Genomic DNA, 18691 nt, shown 5'->3' on the forward strand with positions numbered 1-18691 from the left:
AATGACTCTTGCCTTCTTTCCCATTAAAAAATATTTAATAAATGCTTAAATTATATTAATAATTTTATTTTTCTTATTTAAAATAATTTGTGGTATATTTTTTTATTATTCATTTGTATTGATTATAGGTCAAGTTGGATTTTATTTTTTCGAACTTGATTTGAATATAATATATTTTTTATTCGACAACTGATTTGATTAAAGAAAATCTCATATTTCTTAAAGTTGAATGTGACTTTTAAGATAAAATTTGTATCTAACTCGATTCAATATAAATATATTTCATTTTTATTTTTATTTGGTAAAGTAAGAATTTAATTAAAAATATAAATAGTGAAATAATTAAAGGATCACAATGTGTTATTTATAACGAGGGAAATTAAGATAATACATATTTTCATCACAAATAATAGTTTTTTTATTATAAAGTTTAAGTTAGGGGTGACTCCCTAGTATAAGGTCATGACATACCTAAGAGCTAATTGGGATTTATATAGGAATTTACAGCCACTAAGAGTGACTATGAATTCAAACTTGACCTTACAAACTCAAATTCTTAAATCTCAATCACTTGTACCAATACTCGTTGACCACAAATAATAAATATTTTTTATCATTAAATGATCTCAATGTTATATATATATATATATTGTATTGAGAATATTGAGAATATATTGCATATGTGCTGTTGAATACACTTTTTCAGCTTTATTGATGTCTATTCAAATTATGTTTTTTGAAAAATTATACAAATGATTATTAATGTTTGAATACGTTTTTATTTTATATCTATGTTTTAAAAATAATAATTTGATCACTAATATTATTGATTTATAATAAATTAGTCACTCTACTATTAATAGTCGTTACTAAAGTAACAAAATGTTAATGTTACACATGAATATAACTTTTTGGACATCATTTGATCACGCAATATCATTTTGACCGATTCTCACCTCACTTTTTTCTTCTTATTCTTCAACTTGCTATTTTTCTTCTTATGTGAATTCGTCATTGATTCCCTCACTGTAGCAGTTATTGAAAGGGTGGAGGCAGGGTCGACCCAATACATGTGTCAGATGGGCATTAAACCAGGGCAACATGTTTGGGTTAGGTGGGGGGATCATGATCGATGGCCTTAGACGCCTTGTAACACCCCCAACCCGTATCCGACCCGGATCCGAGTCCGAGGTATCACATTGACTTTTCAAAACTTTTGGTTGTACAAAATTAGTGAATAATTTAAAACTTTTATAACATATAACTTATTCAAAACTTTTACAAAACTATTCAGAGCTTATACAATACATTATTTTGAATACATGCCAACTAAAACTTTAGTTGTTAACATACATATTATTCATCTTTCTTCTAATCTAACCTTCGGTAAGGAGAACTGACTTGTCTTGATCCACATTGCTCTTTACTCTTCTCACTTCTGTAACCTACGTGTGAAACAATCACACGCTAAGTCTATGACTTAGTGAGACAATAAACATATAATATAAACATTTACTAGTAATCATTTCTTACAACTCATATATTGTTATATGTAACAAATACATACATACACATATATCATTATCATTCATATCTCTTATCTCATGTTCCTATGATCTTTTATGTCCATATTATATATATGATAGACTTGTTATTATATCATCATATCAATCAATTATACTCATTCACATATACCTTAACATGTACTCACGTATGCCATATAATATATATATATATATATATATATATATATATATATCATGTTAGGTAAAACATATATACTATCGTAAATCAAACACACAAGCAACTATATCATCATCTTCATTCTTATCACTATCATTGATTCCTTTTATCATATAATCTTATAATTACCATTTGTACCATCATATATCACACATAACATTTCATAAGGAAACAAACATATCATCATATTCAGTTTATTAATATTATCTCTTTATTAACCCATGGTACACATGTGAGAACTGTAGATACGTGAGTCTATTGAGGTTGTGAACCACTATGCTGTCACCATAGCTCGTATAAATATCCCGAAGGACCTATCTAGAGGTCACAATGACCCTGGTAACTATCCAGAGGTCATAAAGAACCTCGGCAACTGTCCATAGGTCCCAAAGAACCTAGGTAAACTGTCCATAGGTCCCGAAGAACCTAGGTAAACTGTCTATATGTCTCGAAAGACATAGGTAAACCCTCGACTCTTGGCATGCCAACTATACCCCTAGCTCTCATATCAAATAACATGGGCATTATCATTTATAACATTTCATATCACTTGTTATTTCTCTTCTGTCACATACCACATGTATGTGTAACCATATATCTCATATCATATCACATGTATCATAAGTGCATGTATTCACGTAGATCGTTTCATATGACTTATATCATTTCTCATTTGTTCATGTAACTCGCATGTCATATCATGTAACATATAACACATATACCCATAACTTCATATCACATACTTATATCAATTCACACTTAGTCACATGGGTCATTTCTCATAACATATATCACATCACACATATGTTCATGGGTATATCCCATATCATATAAAATAACATATAAACTTATATATGTATTCATGTGTATACTTTCATCTAGCCTATATATCAATGTCATATAACTTATCTCATAACTTATTTGATATTCATATATATTCTCATCTTATAACTTATATTACCTATGAGCTATTCTTATATTACCCTATATCAACCATACTTTGTTTATCTCACTTTTCATATCATTTATTTATCACATATATGTCACTTTGCTTATAACACTTCTCTGGTTTTCATATGACATGTAAATCATTGTCATCTCTTGTTCTCATATAATTCTGTATAGTCACTTATCACTTATCACATAGTTTACATCCTATGATCATAGAATCATATCAATAACACATATACTCATGCACACATATAAATCATAGCAAACACATACCTCTATGAATTCATGCATTTTACTATTGGAAATAGACTTATCATAAGTCTTATTTTCCATTTAACATCATATACTAAATAATGTGCACTCATATTGGCCTCACTAAGTTTCAATCCACTTTATGATTTCATCTCTTCCGATCGAATTTTAACTTGATACACAACCTGGAACTTGTTCGTGTTCGATATCTACATAATTATACATTGATACATATCAGTATCCCATTGTTATAATCTAATCTATCATTTTCTTAGACCAGAAGAAATGTCTATTTCAATTTCCCCTTGAAGTGCGTCGATGCATTCTTTAACATGTGCATCGATGCACTACCCATGCATCGATACACAAATTACCTTCGATGTTTTCATTTTAAAGGGATGCATCGATGCACTCCTTATGCATCGATGCACCATTTGCATTCGATGTTTCTTCTTTAAAGAGTGCATCGATGCACATTCAATGTGCATCGATACACATTGCCCAAAATTTGCATTTTAAGCCCGAAAATCCATTTAGTTCAACTCAAATGCTTTATATTCCTTACTTACATATACATATTTGCCCTCATTTCTACTCAATAATCACTTCTTTAACCTCCATATCATATTCTCCTTAAGAAATTCAAGAATCATACCCAAATTTTAACATGTTACAAATCCAATTCTAATACTCCATACATGTTAATTAGATTGATGACAAGTCAAATTCACTCTAAAACCTCATTAAAGAACCCTCTTTCAAGATTTCACTTATTCCTCTTTTTTCTTTAATCCCCTCTATTCTCTTCATCTTATTGTTTCAAGATAATTTAAGCTCTTCTTATGCTTAATTATCACCTAATAATCAAAACTCAACCTTAAATTTCAGCTAATAATCAACAAATAAAGAAACTTACCTTTGCCTAGCTTGAGCACGTTGGAGAAGAAGAAAGCAAGTGAAGAAGAAGAGAGTTTTCATCTTCCTCTCCCCCACGTGTTAATCTCCTAATAAAAGGGATAAAATATCTTTCCTTATCAATTGACCATTTTACCCTTGACTTCATTTAATAATTACCAACAACTTTTATGATTTATTTCCAAATAAATCATTGAACTAATCCATGGTTCTACTCTAGTCACCAAATTCTGAAACTTTACAATTTGATCACTAACCCGGTATTGAGGATGTTACAAATCTCCCCTCCTTTAAAGAAAATTCGTCCTCGAATTTTCACTGAACATATCAGTAAGAACATATATTCTAATGTTCTCATGCTACTTCCTTTACTTAATCTTTCCTTCCTTTATTCCATTATTCCTTTATTTGTTCCAAATTGAAATCTCCTTATACATAAATCATATATTTCCTTTCATATTCATATACTATTATCTTATCACCTATACTCATCTCTATCTTTTCCTCCAATCTTATAACTCTATCACTTTTACTCTAATATATAGTCAATAACATCTGTTCAATCTAGGGCACAAACCCTAGTCAACCAATCATATACATCCTACCTTTCATCATTTCTTAATCTTTGTTTGTACTTTAATACACATGATCTTTTCATATTACTTTATACTTCTCTTTCAATCCTTACTTTCCCTCAACCATAAGTATCGTTATTTCCTTCACTATATCTCATTCATATGATCAACATATTTTTCAGCATATAATCTCGTTAGCCAACGCTAACTCTTTCTTCTAGAGTACAAACCCTTATCATATCCACACTCTTGCTTATACACCATACTATTTCTTTGTTTCAAATCCATAACTCTGATTTCATTCATTTTATAAACGTATCACTGATGCACTTATTGTTAAACTCTTCTACAATTCTAACCACATCATTTGATCTTTTAACGTTCTTATGGTGACATTTGTCCATCATATTCTAGCTTTCTCTCATAATAACGAAACTTCTCAATTTAACTTCTCCACTTTAGAGAAATAACAACCATCTAACATTATCTTCATATCATTTATTCAAAGGTCTGTAACAACAGAACATTTCTCGAATTCACCCTTGAACTCAGGTGCTCTTAACTCTTTTAACTATTTCTATACATTCATTCAACATCATGAAACATTCTCTAATCTTATACAGGCATTCCTTGAGGTTTTCGCTCTTCTCCCAGCCTGTCCAGGGCAGGTGAATGCTATTACCTTCAGGTCTATCGCCTTGTGATTTACTTTGGAAGCTCTCATATATTCATGTGCTCATATTATTTCTTCTATCACATATCACGTGTGCATATGATCATCCAATTCATATCATATATCATATATATCTCCTAAATCATTCTCAAATATTCACTTATCTTATATAACATAACAATTTAACTCTATTAATAAGACAACACCCTCCTTACCTTATCAGATCAGAAATTTTCACTCTATATTGGCATGTACACATTTTTAAAACTCATTTGACTTCGGTTTAAGCCTAGAATCGGCTAAACCTTAGCTCTGATACCATTAAATGTAACACCCCCAACCCGTATCCGACCCGGATCCGAGTCTGAGGTATCACATTGACTTTTCAAAACTTTTGGTTGTACAAAATTAATGAATAATTTAAAACTTTTATAACATATAACTTATTCAAAACTTTTACAAAACTATTCAGAGCTTATACAATACATTATTTTGAATACATGTCAACTAAAGCTTTAGTTGTTAACATACATATTGTTCATCTTTATTCTAATCTAACCTTCGGTAAGGAGAACTGACTTGTCTTGATCCACATTACTCCTTACTCTTCTCACTTCTGTAACCTACGTGTGAAACAATCACACGCTAAGTCTATGACTTAGTGAGGCAATAAACATATAATATAAACATTTACTAGTAATCATTTCTTACAACTCATATACTGTTATATGTAACAAATACATACATACATACATACATATATGTCATTATCATTCATATCTCTTATCTCCTGTTCCTATGATCTTTTATGTCCACATTATATATCTGATAGACTTGTTATTATATCATCATATCAATCAATTATACTCATTCACATATACCTTAACATGTACTCACGTATGCCATATAACATATATATATATATCATGTTAGGTAAAACATATATACTATCGTAAATCAAACACACAAGCAACTATATCATCATCATCATTCTTATCACTATCATTGATTTCTTTTATCATATAATCTTATAATTACCATTTGTACCATCATATATCACACATAACATTTCATAAGAAAACAAACATATCATCATATTCAGTTTATTAATATTATCTCTTTATTAACCCATGGTACACATGTGAGAACTGTAGATACGTGAGTCTATTGAGGTTGTGCACCACTATGCTGTCACCACAGCTCGTATAAATGTCCCGAAGGACCTATCCAGAGGTCAAAAAGACCCCGATAACTATCCAGAGGTCATAAAGAACCTCAAAAATTATCCATAGGTCCCGAAGAACCTAAGTAAACTGTCCATAGGTCCCGAAGAACCTAGGTAAACTGTCCATATGTCTCGAAAGACATAGGTAAACCCTCGACTCTTGGCATGCCAACTATACCCCTAGCTCTCATATCACATAACATGGCATTATCATTTATAACATTTCATATCACTTGTTATTTCTCTTCTGTCACATACCACATGTATGTGTAACCATATATCTCATATCATATCACATGTATCACAAGTGCATGTATTTACGTAGATCGTTTCATATGACTTATATCATTTCTCATTTGTTCATGTAACTCGCATGTCATATCATGTAACATATACACATATACCCATAACTTCATATCACATACTTATATCAATTCTCACTTAGTCACATGGGTCATTTCTCATAACATATATCACATCACATATGTTCATGGGTATATCCCATATCATATAAAATAACATATAAACTTATATATGTATTCATGTGTATACTTTCATCTAGCCTATATATCAATGTCATATAACTTATCTCATAACTTATTTGATATTCATATATATTCTCATCTTATAACTTATATTACCTATGAGCTATTCTTATATTACCCTATATCAACCATACTTTGTTTATCTCACTTTTCATATCATTTATTTATCACATATATGTCACTTTGCTTATAACACTTCTCTGGTTTTCATATGACATGTAAATCATTGTCATCTCTTGTTCTCATATAATTCTGTATAGTCACTTATCACTTATCACATAGTTTACATCCTATGATCATATAATCATATCAATAACACATATACTCATGCACACATATAAATCATAGAAAACACATACCTCTATGAATTCATGCATTTTACTATTGGAAATAGACTTATCATAAGTCTTATTTTCCATTTAACATCATATACTAAATAATGTGCACCCACCTTGGCCTCACTAAGTTTCAATCACTTTATGATTTCCTCTCTTCCGATCGAATCTTAACTACACAACCTGGAACTTGTTCGTGTTCGATATCTACATAATTATATATTGATACATATCAGTATCCCATTGTTATAATCTAATCTATCATTTCTTAGACCAGAAGAAATGTCTATTTCAATTTCCCCTTGAAGTTCATCGATGCATTCTTTAACATGTGCATCGATGCACTACCCATGCATCGATACACAAATTACCTTCGATGTTTTCATTTTAAAGGGATGCATCGATGCACTCCTTATGCATCGATGCACCATTTGCATTCGATGTTTCTTCTTTAAATAGTGCATCGATGCACATTCAATGTGCATCGATACACCTTGCCTAGAATTTGCATTTTAAGCCCGAAAATCCATTTAATTCAACTCAAATGCTTCATATTTCATCCCCTTTCATATTCCTTACTTACATATACATATTTGCCCTCATTTCTACTCAATAATCACTTCTTTAATCTCCATATCCTATTCTCTTTAAGAAATTCAAGAATCATACCCAAATTTTAACATGTTACAAATCCAATTCTAATACTCCATACATATTAATTAGATTGATGACAAGTCAAATTCACTCTAAAACCTCATTAAAGAACCCTCTTTCAAGATTTCACTTATTCCTCTCTTTTCTTTAATCCCCTCTATTCTCTTCATCTTATTGTTTCAAGATAATTTAAGCTCTTCTTATGCTTAATTATCACCTAATAATCAAAACTCAACCTTAAATTTCAGCTAATAATCAACAAATAAAGAAACTCACATTTGCCTAGTTTGAGCACGTTGGAGAAGAAGAAAGCAAGTGAAGAAGAAGAGAGTTTTCATCTTCCTCTCCCCCACGTGTTAATCTCCTAATAAAGGGGAGAAAATATCTTTCCTTTTCAATTGACCATTTTACCCTTTACTTCATTTAATAATTACCAACAACTTTTATGATTTATTTCCAAATAAATCATTGAACTAATCCATGGTTCTACTCTAGTCACCAAATTCTGAAACTTTACAATTTGATCACTAACTCGGTATTGATGATGTTACACGCCTATACATGGATGGCGTCATATTGGATTACCAGATCAGCGGTTCTTGACATCATCATTTTAGAACCAACCGAATTGTTTCTTACCCCATAGTAAGCTTTGATCTCGGTTCTCAAAATTCTATCCAACTCGCTTTTCTCGCGTTCGGTTCAAATTCAAATTTCTCTCTTGCATCCTTCTGCGATTATCTCCAAAGGTAGCAGTAGTAATAAAAATGATAATAATCTCTATTTTGATTTTCGATCTCGCAAGTGTTGTATGTAAGCACTTTACTGGATTCTTTCACTTTGCTTTAGATGTCAGGCTTTGAAACGATTTCATTATCTTTTAGATTTCGTTTGGTTAAGAACGATTCGTGGCTTGATTTCCTTATTTACTAGTTCATTAAATGGCTTTTGTGTCATGTTTTGAGAATTTCTTTTGCTTTCCTTTCTGATCTGAATATTCCTCCAATGAACTATTCTAGATCTATTGTTTATATTTGATTTTAAAAGAAAATTCTCGATGAGGTTTATGGAAATTTCTTCATGGCATAGATTTTTCGCACCTCTGCCTTCAGATCTATTTGATATGTTGAATTTGAGTATTGATGTATATTTCAGTTTTCTTTGTTTTTTGGTTGGATGGAATATAATATATGTGAATTTGCATTATATCCAGGGATCAACAGGTAGAGAAGAGAAATGGGACTGGCATTCACAAAGCTTTTCAGCCGACTTTTTGCCAAGAAGGAGATGCGAATTTTGATGGTGGGCCTTGATGTAGCTGGTAAGACTACTATCTTGTACAAGCTCAAGCTTGGAGAGATTATCACCACTATTCCCACCATCGGTGAGCGCTCTTATTCCAAATCCTTATTCTTTTTTTAATCTATGGTTTAGGTGATTATTTTTAAATTTATATTAGCATTGTGTCAATTCTTCTATTCCTATGATTGTTTGTCGTTCATTTGGAAAATGTATGTCGTCAATTTTCATGTACTCCATGGCAAAGACTAGCTTGCAAAACAGGTAACACCTCTCTCTATTTCATGTCTTTCTTTTTAGAATTTAGTGTTTTTGGTCCTATGGGACTTATAGTTGCACCTCGAGTACTGGATTTCATTCCAAGATGGGATTACTTGGCAAGTTGAGCTTGTGATCCAATAAGATTCCTATCTATGTTTATTCCATCATTAATGTTTTTGTAAGAGGTTTGAACTTGAAAGTTCTCTAAACAAAACATTTACTAACCAAATGCAACCAAAATAATCTCTACAGCTAAAGTGATGGAATAGTATGAATGTGCAAAAATATTTCTTGGGAGTAATCATAAGATAGTAAGAAACACTGTTTGATTAATCTATATAGTTCCCTATCATGCTCTAAGATCAAGGACTTGGCAGAAATCTGCCGTTGGGTTTGAAAAACTAGAAACTGCTTACTAGCTACCTAGATTCATATAAGAACTTATAATCTTAGGAACTGAAACTGATTTTCCCCAGCATTGGAATGGATAGGAGTTTTAGGCCCATATAGTGTGATGAACTATAGTTTATCTAAACTTTTTGTGCCCAGTGCCCCTCTTTCCTTTTCTTGTTTTGTCCATCTGGCACATGGAATAGATTTATATTTTATTTATTATACGGTACACGTATATGGGCATAAAATTATTATCTCATCTAGGGCATTAAAATTCATTGGTCCTCCCTGGGGAGGTAAAAGATTTCCTAGTAATTAGGAAGGATATATAAGTCATTTAGTAGCTTGTCTCACTGCAAATTCAAGGGAGAAACGATATGATACCGACAGGAGCATTCGGGATATCGGCCGGAATCCACCAGCTCGAGTTGGAGTCATCGGAATCAGACGACGCCAAAATGATCATACCAACTGATTTTTTTAAATTTTTATTTTGTTTAAGAGGTTTCCCGCTTTTTCTTTATTAGCATTGACATTGACCGTTTGATGACGTAACTTAACGGGCCTTTAATAGAGGTGTAAATTATATAATTAAAAAAAAGCCCAAAATACAGATCTTTATACACTCTCCATGCTTTAATTTTGTTATTATTAATTTTTATATTTTCTAATACAGTAGAAACTATGCTATGAGGTCTGACGTGGAATTTAATAAAATATAATTCACTTTGTGAGATTGAGCTACAAATTTCTCTCAAAGGATAATAATATTTCTATCTTTTAAATAACGGATAAATTACACGAATAACTATATACTTATGAAAATATTCTTTCTAATTAATGATCCATTAGTTTTTTAATAAGATAATTAATTATGTATAAATGATGTCAATTAAACTATCTACCATTATTTGATTGAGTAGTTGATGTGATATTTAAAAGGATTTAATATGTTAATTATACATCTAGTTCTCATTACTTATAAATCCTATCAATTTAATCCTAATTTTAGAATTGATGAACACGAAATGTAAAACAATTCTTTTTACTGTCACTTTATCTCATCCATCAATATTAACGTCTGTAACTTAATTGAAATTATTTAAATTATTAAGTGATCTGATTAAAAATAGTTAACATATCAATAACTATATTAGAATCCTCCAGGGTTAAGTGGCCATCCATGTAATTTATACTAAATAATACAAGTTTGGGTTTCAATTTTTAGAATAAAATTCAAGATAAACTGATTGATGATTTTTTTATAATTAGAAGAGAAAATTAATTATCAAATTAAAATAAAAAATTAAGTCCGGAGATTTAACAAAAGATCTGGACATGGCTTTGATTCACTAAGGCCCAGAAGAATCAAGATCTAATGATCTTTAAAAAATATTTAAAAAATATTCACGAAGGTATTTGTAGAAGCCAGAAAATTTCGAGAGCTAAAGCAGCGAAGAAGCAGAAATGGATTTTAGCTTTCTCAACGAGGCCCTGGCCTCCAAATCCTTCGATAAGGTCGCCGATATATGCGATTCCCTCATGCTTCAGGTTCCATTTTCTTTAATTTCCTCTTAAAATCCCCAAAATCCTATGATACAAGCCTTAAATCGAATTTCTGAAATAAAAGCTTTGCTTTATGTTGAAAAATGATAAAACCAGGTAGCTGCGGAGGGCGTTCCTTTATGAGACGAATGGCCTTTTGCAGTTCATCTTTTGGGCCACATCTATGTTGAAGATGTTTAAGCTTCTTTTATTTTTCTTTCTTTCTTTGTATATTTTGGGAATACATTTATACGTGATTCTAGTTTGGGTTTTTGTTGGTTTTCAAGAATATGTAGACTCAGTGTAGGATTTTGATACTTGGATGTGGATGGTTTTGAAGTAATAGTGCGAGGTTTCTTTGGAAATCAATACCTGCTACAGTCAAGGAGAGCCAACCGGAGTTGGTTGCGGCCTGGAAAATAGGTCAAAAGCTGTGGACGAGGGACTATGTTGGTGTCTACGAGGCTATTCGCGGCTTCGATTGGACTCAACAAACAAAAGTTCTTGTTGCTGCTTTCTCAGGCAAAGCTTTCTCGAATCATAGTTTTCATAGTAATTTAAGTAACTTTGTGTGTGTGTGTGTGTGTGAAAAGATGAACCGAACCCTGAAGTAATTTTGAAGGAAACCCATATTTGTTATCTCATATGTTATGGCATGAAATAGGAGTGAAATCGTGTAAAATCTTGCGACTTTACATCTTAAAAAGTCTTATTGTGTACTATAAAGATTTAGGTAATGTAGCAGTTGAGGTGATTATTTTTCTGCCTGTTTTGTAGAGTTATACACTAAGAGGATGTTTGAGCTGCTGCAATCTGCTTATTCGACTATAAGCATCCAAGATGCGGCTAGGTTTCTTGGAATGAGTGAGGAAGATGCCACAAATTGTAAGTATGCACATTGTTTATCATGTTTATGTTGTGAAATTTGTACTATTTTACTAATTATTAGATGTTTTGCGTAAGCATCTTTTATTAGTCGAGTGTCTTTGTAGTGTAAAGAGAAACATATGTTATCTGAGAGGATGACTTATGGATGTAGTTTAGGTTAAGAATTCTACGTTTTCGCCTGTGGAGACCTTGGCTGGAATCCCAACCAAGTCCTAATTATCTGAAAGAAGAATAGGTAGTAGAAAGAGACTGCCTTAGTACAGGCCGGGGACATGTCTGGTTTATATAATAAATCAGTGACAACAATGTCAAAAGCATCTTCTGCTTATGAATTTATTAGAAAGCGACGTCTTTGGGCTTTGAAACTTTTGCCTTTCAAATGCTTGCGAAACATGCATAATGCTTGAGACTCGAACATTGTGGCAAACGACAGCTATTTTTTTCAACCCATTGAAAAGCAATGAACTTGTGCTGTTGATAATGTTACTCTAGGCTAGGATAATGATAATCATTTGGATTTCTATCCAAGTCCAGTTATGCGGATAGTTTAAGTACCATTTAACTTTCCACACACTCAAGATCGTTAACCAGGTGAGAAACTATGGTGCCATGGTTTATGTGGTTTGTAGGTCATAGATTTTATCTGCAAAAGAGGATTGTAGACTGCAAGGTTTTTCCGAACCTCCAACCGACTCTTTTGAGGGTTGTTTTAGCTTCCGTTTGGGATTTAAACGGTCCAAGACAGTAATATTTGATCTTTCCAACTCTTTGAGGTTGTTTACTTGGTGCTTACCAGGTTTTCCAAGTATCCAATAGACCCTTTTGAAGATTGTTTGGGCTGATTTTGGTTGTCACGTGCAGATGTACTCCGGCAAGGATGGACAGTCGATCCTACTTCTCGAATGCTAACTGTGACGAAACAAGCTATCGTGAAAGAGCGGAAACTAGAGCCGGGCAAATTGCAGCGACTGGCAGAATATGTTTTCCACCTTGAACATTAAATCATACTTATAACTTCTGAGTTCCGACTGTTTTGTTGAATTCGAATTCTTTAAGCATGTTTATGCTTTATAATATTCATGAGAATTTCGGGAGCTTCTTATAACTTCTTACATATTTGATGCCTTACTTTTTCTTTTTAACGTTTGGAACAATTTCAGTGAATAATCATGCAGCAACTGTTCGAGCACTTTGCTGTCTTACAAACTCGCCAGGAATTAGAACTAAGAAAGGTCAAATTATTCTCTGTTTATTGTGCGTAATTAATCCTTATCTTTTTTTAAAAAAAAATTAAATTTGATCTCTAAATATATAAGTTAAATTCTATTAAGAGGACGTGTACCATTTTAAGTTGTAGACTTGGTTACTGTATCCAATTTTATCAGTTTATGTTCTAATAATTTAGTAATTGGTCAGTCTATGTAATAATAATTTAGTTTTATTGTTTTTTTATCTATTGATTAGAATTAGCGGCATAAGTGAACAGTGTTTGGTGAACAGTTCATATAATGTTCATTTATGTTTATTTGTTAAAATAAATAAATAAGTATAACCAAAAAAAAATTATGTTTATTTAATAAATGAATGAATACGAATAAAGGTATGTTTGGTTTGTTTATATTCACGAGCAAAGTTGTTTATTGACACATTCAATTATGTTCGTAAACAAGTTTGTTTACTTTTTATTATTTTTTACATTTTAAACATTAGTGAATTTAAGAACTAAGTTAAACCTATGGTGAGTTTTAGAATTTAAACTGTGAAACTTGAGGAGTTTAAGCATTAGTGGTGTAATTTTATCATCTTTCTTTAGCACTAGATGGTTTTGTTTATTTTTTTTTTATTAATATAGGGTAAATATAATGTAATTTCTGTTCAAAGATAATTCTTTTGACATTGAACGCTCACACTCGACATTCATGGTCGCTTGGTTTTGTTTAATTTTTGAATATATAAATCAACATTTTCGCTAACGTTAAATGAACATATTTGTGAACGTTAAGCAAATATGTTCGTGAATGTGCTCACGAACACTAAACGAACGTGTTCGTGAATGCTAAATAAATATATTCATAAACATATAAACGAACATGCTCACAAATGTTAAACAAACATGTTTGCGAATGCTAAATGAAACAATATTAAAAATTCAAACGAATATGAACACTTTTAAAAATAAACAAATGAATACATACACAATCTTCTTCGTTCGAGTTCGATTCATTTAAAACAAACGAATACAAACATCATTTAAGTTTCCTTTATAATCAAGTAACTTTCCTTTATAATCAAGTAACTTTCCATATGAATGGATACTAGAAATTAGAGTCAAAAAGTTGTTTTTCTTAAATCCCTCTTGTATTCTTCTTAGTTTCTTCTTCTGCCTGTATTTTTTTTCAAAATAATTTTTTACATAAAATCTTGATGTTTATTTTATTGTACGATCAATATACTTATTGTTATATTCTAACTCTCACTAAAATTGATAATAAGTTGATATAATATATAAATAATGAAGATCAAATGTATTGTTACAAAAATTTACTTAATTGTTATGTCAACAATTTTGTTAATGATCATATAAAATTTTTAGTTTTAGTCATCGAAATAGATTCCTGCAAGTAATTTATCTTTAAAGGTCTCGAGTTAAACACAATGTGTGTAGAGGTGTTTGTGTATTCCTTTTCAAATAGTTGAGAATATTTCGAATATATATCGTCTTATAATCGCATTGACTAATAAATTTTCTTAAGGAGAATATCCGTCCATAGTACCAACATTTATTGATCGATAATGATACACAAACATCAAGCAAAAGTACATGCACCCAAGTATTTGTTTATCAAGCGGAAGACAAAGCTTGAGCACTTTCCGACTTATAAACACCTACTTATTAATTAATTAAGCAACCGTAATTGAGGAAACTAATTATCTTTTAAAAGACTTTCTTTTTTCTCAAAATACAATTCCGGTGCTTCATTCAAGCTGAACATCGGATTCATAAGCAATTCCAGCTTCCTAGTTACTGGGGAGGGCATTTGATGCCTCCACCCAGTACACCCCAGCGCTGCGACTCACTTGGAACCTCAAACTCACATATCCCGACGACGGCGGACTTGTCATGTCGAAAACCGCCCCGTATGCCCTCCTCATGTCTATCCACTCCTTACAATCCGCCTGCACTGATCGATTTTCATACGCATCAGTATCGTCACAACAAATTCCAATGTTTCAAAGTTACTGAATTTATTACAGCATTTCAATTACCTGCCAAACTTGTGCCGCAAGGATCTCGGTTCTGCCGGCTTGTTACAAGATCACAGTGGCCAAGTAATTGGGGTACTTGCTATGTTCATGAACCTTGAACTGCAGCTTGTAACCGCCGTAGTAGCTGGGGATTCTCTTGTATTCAACTTCGACGACTCCGTAAGCATACAGCTCGCCTGCTTTGTCCGATTGCGCCAGCCTACAGTAAGCGCGGGGGCTGAGGATGAAATTGGTGTTGTCGCCTTCACCGTAGTCGGTCACCACTATGTTCACCCCATCATCAGTTCAGAGCTGAGGGTTTGTGCACCTAACCTGATAGCAAGCACCGCAGCCACTTCCATTTTTGTAGAGCCTGTACGAAACCCCAGCCACATTCGCATCATTCACAGTCCTTCCCTATTCTCCATACCCGCATGCTCCTCCTGAAATTTATCACAGTTCAAATATGTGTCGGACATGGATATTTCGAGCGAAACGAAGGAATTAAATAAATAAACATGAATAGATTATGCAGGAGCAATGGACGTACTTGGAGTCCCTAAACAGTCAGGGCTGCCATAATAAGTTGGTCTGGTCTTAACGAAATCGTCCTGAGAGTAACACAGTGTAGACGAAAGCACGATGATCGACACAAAGCAACAATGAAACTTAAATGAATACCCCATGTTTTCAGCTACAAAGAGAAGACAGATATTGAATGAGAAGCTGAGAAATCAGAGTGTCCTATTTGTAGGGGAAGAGGGCGCTGTTGAGCTAATTGCTATACCTTTTCTCTTCCACTAATCAAGACTAAAGGGTTTAATGGGGTAGGATTAAGATGAATTGTACTGACAAATTGCTATATTATATTATTTGTTTATGCTATAATTGCTATTCATCCATTAAGGTATAACAGTGGAGAAGAAGATGTTTTTTTTTGGTATTCTTATTCCTCTTCCACCTATCAATCAAAAGAATCCCACATTTTCACCTGATTTAACCGGCCGTAGAATACTATCTTTAAACCCATAATATATTTTAGCTAAATTGGACACACACTAAACGGTTTTTCTTCTTGTTCTAATTTTTAAAGTTATAAAATGAATTTATTATAAAATAAACATTATATTTTAGAAGAGAGTGAACTAATAAAATTTCAGAGGGTGAGAATAAATTATCAGTAAAAATATAAAATATAATAACAAAAACAAGAGGAATTGCATAGGTAATCAACTACTATCATCTTAAACATAAACATATGCAACTAGAACAATGTTGCAGTCAAAGACATCAGTCGAACAAACTAAAAAATTTCATGTTTTTCGCTTTTCAAGTCCGAAAGGTTAGAGCATGAGGGTCGAGGGAGCCTAGCTGAAATGTTATTAAATTAAAATGTGTTAATACAAAAATAAGTCTCTAAATTATCTATTGAAAAAACATTTTAGTGTCTAAAGAATTTTTCATTAAAAATATGAGACTAATGTTTCAAACGTTATATTTTTAGGTGTCTGGCCGTCATCTGTCGTTAAAAATCTTCATTAAGTGACATGTGTCACATTCTGATAATTTTGAAAATTTATTTAAAAAAATTAAAAATATTTTTTTATTAAAAAAAGGAACAACCCGTGGCCGTGCTCCCTCCCTTGGCGGAGCCACAACTTGGTGAGGGTGGACACGTGCCCACCCTAAAATCCTAATTTTTTTTGATTAGTTACTTATTTTACTGATGGTGTCTACCCTGAAATTTTTTGTGCTCACTCTGAAATCTAAGTTTTCTTCGATTAGCTACTTATTTTACGTACGGTGTCCTCCCTGAAACTTTATTTGTACCAATACCATTTAAAATTTTTATGTTGTTAACGTATGTATGCCCACTCTGAAAAATATTTTTAGATCCGCCATTGCTCCCTCCCTTCTCCCTTCCCCCTTCCATAGCCGCCGACAAGCCAGTCGTGACCGCCACCGCCACCGTCATCAGCACCGACGTCGCCCCTGATCAAACCCTCGATGGCCTTTCGTCGTAATATTCAACCATTTGACATGGAGAAGCATTCAAATGTTCGTCGGATGTTAAGTCATCATCGCTATTCTTCGTCAATTCCGACCAATTCCAACGTCCATAAGCCACACTACCACCACCACTCGAACCACCCTAAAATTCCGATCAAAACCCAACCGTTCGACGATGACGATGATGGCCTGAGAATGTTGGCGATAGTTGGTAATAGGGTTGAAATGAAAATTTTTTAATCTTTTGGGTTTTTTATAATTTAGTAAAAATTTGAGTTTTTAATTTTTATTATTAAAAAATATAATGGTAGACACCTAAAAATATAACAGAGAAAATATTAGACATATATTTTTAGCGAAAAAAAAATTAGACACTTCGATGTATAATTCATGTATTTGTTTTTGTATCAAGCCAATTAAAAGTTACTAACTCGGCAATCACGAAAATAAAGAATAATATTGTAATGGACTTGAGTTTAATTGATAAATTTTAACAATTGAATTTGAATATTTAAATCTAAAAAATATACATTAAATTCCTAAAAGTAAATGTAAGAAACTAAATTCCAAATATATTAAGAGTATAAGGATTTGGGCCATATTCTAACCTACAATAAATCAGGTAACAATAGTTCTCAAATATATAAAAATATAAGGACTTTGGACTCTAATGCAGTGTTTTGAAAATCGGATCGATCGATTCAATCGGTTCAACCGAAAACCGCTGCCTAGTCAGGTTCAATCTACACTGGTTGAACCGCTACTAGTGCACCGGCCGGAACTGCTGAATCATTCGAACCGGACCGGCCGAAACCGAAAAAAATCGAAAAACCGCCATTTTGTTTTTCTTAAAAAAAATTAAACCAAACGACGTCGTTTGTTAAACGAGCCAAGTCGAACTTGATTGTTGAGCTCCACTCGAACTTGAAAACTTTAAAAGTAAGCTCAACTCAACTCAAACTCACGAGCTAAAAATTATCAAGTTCAACTCGAACTCGAAATATAATATTGAAACTTGAACTCGAAAAGGCTTGAACTCAAAAAAAAATAGAAGCTCGATTGAAGCCTAAAATTCATACTTTATTGAAGTGAAAGAATAGCTCACTCAATGCTCACCAAAAGGCTCTATTATTTTGAATGTCAATTTACCTCTATTATTTATAGAAGTTAGTTGGGATGCT

The 18691-nt window shown here is 32.4% G+C and overlaps 1 long non-coding RNA gene and 2 pseudogenes across 1 annotated transcript; 2 read left to right on the forward strand and 1 right to left on the reverse strand.

Moving 5' to 3' along the window:
* Positions 1-8522: 8522 nt before the first annotated feature.
* Positions 8523-10774, forward strand: LOC120204342. Its single transcript, XR_005523929.1, has 3 exons — positions 8523-8617; positions 9082-9252; positions 10764-10774. It is a non-coding gene; the product is annotated as an uncharacterized LOC120204342 (long non-coding RNA).
* A 397-nt stretch (positions 10775-11171) lies between these two features.
* On the forward strand, positions 11172-13359 carry LOC120204332 (annotated as a pseudogene).
* A 1871-nt stretch (positions 13360-15230) lies between these two features.
* LOC120204333 lies at positions 15231-16198 on the reverse strand (annotated as a pseudogene).
* Between the last annotated feature and the right edge of the window lie 2493 nt (positions 16199-18691).

Source organism: Hibiscus syriacus, unplaced genomic scaffold (genome assembly GCF_006381635.1).
Source record: "Hibiscus syriacus cultivar Baekdansim isolate YM2019G1 unplaced genomic scaffold, ASM638163v2 tig00010865_pilon, whole genome shotgun sequence".
In the NCBI taxonomy this organism is placed as follows: Eukaryota; Viridiplantae; Streptophyta; class Magnoliopsida; order Malvales; family Malvaceae; genus Hibiscus; species Hibiscus syriacus.